The 8,088-nt window shown below is 33.2% G+C and overlaps 1 long non-coding RNA gene across 1 annotated transcript in view; it reads right to left on the bottom strand.

Moving 5' to 3' along the window:
- Nucleotides 1-7,724, bottom strand: part of LOC111086804 — a 12,525-nt gene extending 4,801 nt beyond the window's left edge. The window contains exons 1-2 of the long non-coding RNA XR_002611518.1: nucleotides 6,982-7,724; nucleotides 4,823-4,975 (exon numbers count right to left, since the gene is read on the bottom strand). This is a non-coding gene — a long non-coding RNA (uncharacterized LOC111086804). The remainder of the gene's footprint in view (nucleotides 1-4,822; nucleotides 4,976-6,981) is intronic.
- Between the last annotated feature and the right edge of the window lie 364 nt (nucleotides 7,725-8,088).

Below are 8,088 nucleotides of genomic sequence, written 5' to 3'. Positions count from 1 at the left end.
GGTTCCACTGCTCAGGGTTGAAATTATAGGGCCATGGTTCCTAAATTTCACATTGGTGGCTAGGGCATTTGAACCTCAATATATATATATACGAGTGGATTCTGAGTCACCAGAATCACGACGAGATGGTAATCAACACCGAATTGGACACACCTTTTCCTCAACCTGAAGAAGTCTAAATGGCAATACTCCAAACTTCGACTGATGAGATCCTGTATACCATTCTCAACCTGTGGAAACAGAACTCATCCAGTCTGGAATTATGAAGAGGGCCCCTCAACTTTGCCTTCTTCTTGAAGAGTGGAGGAAAGTCATTCAACACTCTGGAGGAATGACCACTGTCCACCACCTCAGCAACTAGTAACTGGGTGTGGTAAGGACTCCCTAGCTCTACCAGTAGAAACAAATGGAGAATGCTCTGAAAACAGTGTAATAGGTGAACCAAGTTCCTTAAATATTTAAAAGCAAACTGACCCTGATCTGATATATTCAATCTAATGATAGGCAGGATTCCCTTATGCTTTACTCATGATAGTCCATTAGTGGAGGTCTTGATCAATACAGTAATACCACCCGACCTGCCTTTAGATGGTCTTATGGAACACTCTATTTCTACATAGACTGTTGCATCCTAGATAAATTATATTGTGTTAGTGGTTGCTAGTGTGAAAATGGTTTGATAAAAGCACACCTGCCTGGGCAACACTTGCCACAGAGTGGGTGTGATCCAGGAAAAAATCAGGTAAGGCACCCTGTAAAATAGAGAAACAATATTAGTAATGAAGATTCTTGCACCTCCTTATAAATCTAGTGGATGTGGTTAAGATAGCTACCAGGAGTAGTCAAAAACCCTCAGAGGAAGTTACTGTCAGGTCATGCAAATAATGTGAGATAATTGCATTAGAGAAAGTCAACATACCAGCCCATGCAATGTCCTCCAGCAAGCATTTCAACCAGGCCAATAAGGGAATAAAATTGTGATAAATCTGAAAAGACGTAAGTGACTCAAAGAAAACCTCACCTTAAAAGAGAGCTCAGAATAAGTGATATGGATCAATTTCCATATGCACTTCCACAAGGTAACCTGGGAAAAGCCCCAGGAAACTGAAGGAACCCAATGAATAAAAAGTCATTGTCTAGCACCTCTAAAGGCATTATTGTGGGCAACACAACACTTCAAGACCCTAACTGGTCATAACAAACGATTGATGGTCTGATCAGTCATAGAAGGGAGAAATAGTGATCGGATGAATTGGTGAAAAGGATTTACACCCTTCCCTGGCTGCCAGTGTCTTAGAGAAGAAGAAACTTTCTGAGGAAGTAAGTAGAATGATAAAGTGTCCTGTACACAATCAGTGCAAATAACTCTGACTGGCAATGTCTGTAGGTTGGAAGCAATGAAAATCAAACCTTCAGGGAAAGGTGATAGATGGTACATGAGGCTACAGTCTCAAATGGATGTTAAGAAAGTGCATGCAATACCACCTTAATATACCAGTTAGGTAACTGAAATGGTCATTTGGGAGAATTAAATAGAATACTATTTAATACTACTACATCAAATCACATAAATAACACAGAAGAGCAAAGTCTGGAATACTTTCTAAAAATACTAAAGGGCTAAAGAAATGAAAGATCAGTAAAATGTTAAAAAAAAAAAGGCAATAATGATTGATCTGAAACTATTTTGCAAATAACACTATCTTCAAGTACTGTACTGTCATGATATGTGTTTTGTTTTTATAGCAAAGCCACTTCGGGCTATCTGCTCTGCCTACTGGGGGACATCATAATGTGATAAACACTGGTCCATTTTATAAAATTATATGGTAGATGTAGCCTTAAATGACAAATATTGTCCAATTCTCTTAATTCTGAGCTCATTTTACTTATAAAACACGTGCATAGCAGGATTCTGTATTAAGTTTTATGGTAGAAAAATCACAAGTGTTTTTCCTACAATACTATTTGAAGAACAGTGCAAGTTATGAAATCTTAATATAAGAAACAAAATTAAATGTTGAAGAAACAGACAATTATCAAATACGAAGATCAAATATTGTAGGAATTTGTGGTTGCTCAGATGTTATTAGAAGATCATATTTTTTACTGGGAAAACATGCAACTAAAGATACTGAACATTACTAACAACATGAAATAGCATTAATTTACTCTCATGTAGACAGGATGTTTACAAAAAATGAGACACGTATATGGGCAGAACATGAAAATTATACAATATGTACTGGCCAAAGCTCATTAGTAAAGAAATTGGCAGATACTCAAAAAGAAACCAAAGTCATCTACACCAGATGATGATACTAATAAAGCATGTGTTGAGTACACAGTTCTTGTTCATGACCAAATGTACTAACATCCTCAAAATGATTCAACTGCAGTAAAAAGGAAGGATTATTGAAAAAGTGTGACATCCCGAGTCTAATTCTTATGAAGTAATGAGCACGTGCTGGAGTTCTTGAACAAAGAGTGCCTTATAAAAGTTGACATAGAGCAACTTTAAGTTATCTGACCAGCAGAAAAGTGATATGCACAAGTATGTGCCAAGATATCAAGCTTCTTGTATTGCCATAGCATTAAACAAGGAACAGAAGATAGTCCATGCTGGTTAAGTCTTTGTATAAAAGGTTCGTTTTTCGAGATGTGTTACTAGTATAACCTTAGAATTAAATCAAATTTTAGTATTTTAACTTCTCTACTGATCAAATAATTAGTAATTATTTATTACTAATGGTTTTGAAAACCATTGTAAAGAACAGTCTTTCCCTAAACTATGTTAGCAAGATTATCTTTAAATGAACCCTGTGATTTATAATAAATTTACATGTGGTGTGTTATTAGAATCTCTGTCTGAGTTCCTTAGACTTCACACAAACACTTTAACTTTGTTGATCTATTCCTGATATTTCAATAAATACCATTGCTACTGTCCCTCCTGATGTGTCCATTACATTTACCTGCTCCACACATCTTTTACTTGAATAATGTCTATTTGTATAATAAAAACCATTGTTAGTGAGTACTGTCCCTCCTGATGTGTCTATTACATTTATCTGCTCCACACATCTTTTATTGAATAATGTCTATTTGTATAATAAATACCATTGCTAGTGAGTACTGTCCTTCCTGATGTGTCTATTACATTTATCTGCTCCACACATCTTTTATTGAATAATGTGTATTTGTGTCAAATTTGGGCTCCATTTGAATGATTTCGCACATACAAGTAACTTTCAGTAAAAGAAAAATGTCCATTCTATGTAATACTAAATAAGCATACAAAAAGAATATACAATTAAAGTAGACTGTGAAAGATTTGAAGTGTATCTTTGTGCTTTCCTTTTCCATTGTCCACCACTGCACTTTAAGAATGTGCATTTCTGAGACATTTCGGTACTTTTAACAATCAGTTTTTGTTTGTTTGTTGGTAAGCCCAAAGCTACACAATGCACTATCTGTGCTGTAAGCAATTTCAGCCTCCCCTCAAACATTTTTCTAGCTACATTTGAACAAACTATGTGGATTGTACTTGACAAAAGAAATCGCAAAAATTTGCCAAATGGGAGTTCAAAATGCCTAAAGAATATAAATATGCCATTTAATATCTTACTAAAACATCAAATGGATAGATCTGTTTTTGGATCTAAGTATACAGAAATGAAATCTGCTCAGTGAAAAGCAAATGTCTGAACCTTACCTTGAACAACAAACCAAATGGTCCCTTGCTATTCATTGGTTATAATGTGTTCATTCCCTTACTAAAGACTAATCAGAATCTTGTAAGGAATATGTTTCTAAGATGGGCTGTATTATATGTGGGTTAGTAATAAAAATATACTTTGTCTGATTTTTGCCTGTAACTCTTAAACTTTCAGACTCAATGTTTTTAGAAAATTTTACACAATTAGTAACTTTAAATTTAGTTTTGCTTCAAAATACATTCATACTTGCAAAGTTCCAAAATGTGTGTTCATTACCAAGGCCTAACCTATGTTATTTTTCTCAATATTTTGTTCACTATACTTTTTAAAGCTATTCTGAAGTAAAGATGCAGGTGATACGAGTATAACTAACAAAACCATTTGTCTGATCTAGGCTGGTGTAAGAGTTGTGCTGTCACTGCATCTGTCATTTAGTTTCATAAGATATTCCTTTTATGAAGAAAAATGGCAAAAAGTGTCAACATCCATTCCTGCAGGTTTACAAGTTGCAGCACAATTAATAAGACATTTACCATCACTTAGAATGAGTACATTAATGAAATATATGAAACCATATTAATTTTTGATAATAATATTTAAGTCTTACTATTGTCAAGATAAATTCTGTATTAATACAATATTTATTGTACGTATGTTAAATGTATTTAAAAACTTCTGTTAAAAGTTGTGGGAATCTAGATCTAGCTACTTTAATCATGTTTTTGTTAGGTTTATATTATGACTGCTAATTACAAAATGTGTTGTTGAAAATAATTATCACCAGTAGCAGCTCAGTAGAGGCTACTGGCTTAGTTATTGTGCGAGGTCTCAGGTTTGATCTCTCTCTCTCTCTATCACAGCTGATGTAGAATAGGATTACCAAGATATCACTGGTTTTAGGTCTGCTATGTCCTACACAAAACATTAAGCAAGAGAAAGTACTCTGATATAAATGTTAAGGTATCTAAGGGATACAAAACAAGTTAATTTACTCTGCATTATATGATCAAAACTGCAGCTAAGCCTAAATAATCATGCTATTTTGAAAAGAGAAAATATCATCTAAACCACAATATAAATAAATTATAAAAGTATACACTTACTAACAGTTAATGTAGAAGTTTCTACTTCATTTTTCATCAATTTCATATCCAACAAAGCATCTTCCTCACCAAAAAAGGGTTCAGCCTTAATCTTTATTGCTTCCATGATTACATTAGGAAGATGAAGTTATCTTCACTTTCATAACCCATTACCTGCCAGTAATAGAAATTTTCGTTTGAAATTATTTAGGAAAATAATTCTGTCTAAACTCACTAAATTAAGGTATACAGAGTTTTTAAAGTTCCTACTGTTTACATAATAATTATGATACATTTCCATGTGGGAACAATGGCTGGAATTTGTGTCAATGTGTTGTTCAATCAGGTCAGTAATGGGAATATTATTTGCAGATATTAAGTTCAAAACATTTACTAGTGCTAAAAATGTTTTTATTTATTGTTACTTGGAGCTACAAACATACATATTTTTTACATATATAATGTAATTCTAAGAAAAACTAAATCAACATAAGCAGAATTACAACCCACAGCATAAATATAACTAACTTTCATACAATGGTCGTGGAGAAGCAGCTTATATCCTGAGCACATCATTTATTTTAGTATTTTCCTTGCAGTGTTTACACCAACCTTGTTCCACACTTCCAGAAGACAGACACATTGAATCTTAATTTTACATGTACTTGATTACCACTAAGTCCAATTTTGCTCACTTGTTGTGCAGACTCATTAGTAAACAAATACCTCACAAAACATCATGTGAATTCAATAATTTTGTCTTTCATACTTCCCTATAGATAAACAATGAGGCAACGCACAAGGTATTCAACATTTTGAAAAAAAAACAGGAAACTACCATTTTTTAGATCTAATTGATGGCTTGGTTTAAGATACAAAGCAATCCATCAGATCATCTTCTCCCATATTTTTATTGAATGGATGGATGAGGTTAGGCTGCTTTATAGAAACCTTCTTTCCAGCACTGAGCATCAACAAGTGTAACAATAATATCATAATTTGTAACTGCAGTTACAACTGCCATTCCATTAGATAACTAGTATTTTGCCATCAGAGTAATACTTATAAATTCCACACACTGCCTTCTTCACTGATTTTGAATCTGTAAGAGGGCATTTGTGCAGCCTATTAACCCAAGCTGTCACTGTTTCTTTCACATTTTTTCTTTTGGAGTTTTAGGAGGTGAAAAAGTTGCCAAAGAAAATTGTATGAGAACCAAGATCACTAATACAAGAAAGCATGTCTTCAACAACACTTGTACCTAGAGGACAGTGATCAAGAGACATTGTCCTACCAGATTATATATATCAAACTTGAAAAGATAACCATGGGATGAATTTAAGCACAGCAGTTTGTAACCAAACCTTATTGACTTTCCTTGTAGAAATATTTTACAGCTGTGGTAACCAAAATATGGTACCAGGTATTTATCAATTGAAAGATTCTCATGAAAAACACCAAATTGTTGCAATGATTTATGTGCCACGTCAATCAAATTGTTATTATTTGCTATGTGTAAATAATGCTTTATTTCTGGAAATCTGTTTCTGGACATTCTTTGTGAAACAAATGGACGAGTAACATCATGTGATCCTTCCCAGTATATTCCCTCTCTAGGAAGTTTATGGTAACCTGTCAAAATGGCTATGACACCAAAACCTAAGAGATTTGCATTGTTAAATGTAAATATGGTGGGAATTTGAATTTTCATGAGCATACTGAAGTGTTTCTTCTACTACAGGTTTTGAATATCCTCATTCAAAATCTTCATAAACAGTTTACCTGTGGAAAGTGAGCATAACTCTGGGTAGCACTCAGTCAGTGGCATAATATCATTATTTTGTAAAATGTTTTTAGTACTTTTTCTCTTTTACATTTTACCTTCATGGGATGTAATATCTTCTTTTTTTTGACATTGGGTGAAATTGGTGATTTATTATCACCATAATCTTCATCCTTGTTATTGTTGCTGACTTTAACTCTCCCAGGCTGGAGTTCAACTTTAGATTATTTGGATCAATTGCCCTTAACTGCCATTGTTCCCATTTGAGAACTACTTTATTCAGTATATTTCTAGGTAATTCGCCAAATATTCTGATGAAATGTAGTTATTATAAAAGAATAATCAAATATCTTAATATTGTGGCAATAATCAACAAAATCGAAATAAAAGTACTTACCAAAACAAACTTAAAAGTTCAATCAGTGAGTATATCAAATTCAATATGTGTGATTCCAAGTTCAACAAAATATTAAGAAGCAGCAAGTAACGTTGTAGTTGTATGCAGCTATATAACTTATAAGTTATTACAATTTACATTCCTTGGGGAATCTATAACAAACATGTCAATATAGGTTATCTTTTAAACTAAAGATACTTTTGACTAGTTTAAGGCTTTATATAGGTAGAAATTGTAATTCAAAATGTGTTCCCAAACGCGAAGAAGGACACACTAGTATTAAACTTTTGAATTTCAATTTTTTGGATGAGAAAATATTGACAAAAATACGATACAAATAAATTATACGGTATACACTAACTAATAATTAATGTTAATTATTGTTAAAGGAGCACCCACGTATGCAGGGGGATCGCCCGAACTCCCATTTTGTGATGTAAAAAAAATATGCTCGTATAGTTATATCGAAACTACTTATGGTATTTAATATTTTCAAAATAATCTACATTCTTATAATGAAGCATTAACATTTTTGGCCTGAAATAGTCGTATGCAATGGCTTCTTTTGGCACTTTGTAATTGGAATTCCGAAGCCATATTGCCACTGTCAGATTTTGTAGTCAGGATTCTTTACACTAGATGTCTGTGACTTGTTAACGATCAGTTTCAACAATAAACAAACAACAACACAGTTCACTTGTTTTAAATATTATATTAAAACAAGTCAATCGTATAGACAAATGTTCGTTACATTGTTGGTTATCAAAGTTATATCCAGAGCTTTAAGTAATTGTCTCTTTGTTGTCAAAGTCCACACAATCCCGTGCCGTATCCACGGGGGCGCGAAAGGGAGCAATGCGCTCTCTAAAAATCTGCCTTAAAAAATAAAAGAATGTTTTTTTTTACTTTTTTTCGAACTTGAATAATTGCAATGTACTCATTTATAAAAATATTAGGTAACCGAAGTAATAGTTACTGTAAATCAATATTTATAAAATAAGATATTGTTAAGTCTCCGTTTGTTAATTGATTTTCCGTAACTTCGTTCCGACGAAACTTAAGCGACACAAATCCTTTCTTAATAAAACTGGTTTACTCTTTCCGAAT

Source organism: Limulus polyphemus, unplaced genomic scaffold (assembly GCF_000517525.1).
Source record: "Limulus polyphemus unplaced genomic scaffold, Limulus_polyphemus-2.1.2 Scaffold1446, whole genome shotgun sequence".
NCBI lineage: Eukaryota > Metazoa > Arthropoda > Merostomata > Xiphosura > Limulidae > Limulus > Limulus polyphemus.
Note: the sequence above shows the minus strand (reverse complement) of the source record. Positions and strands in the feature narration are given on the sequence as shown.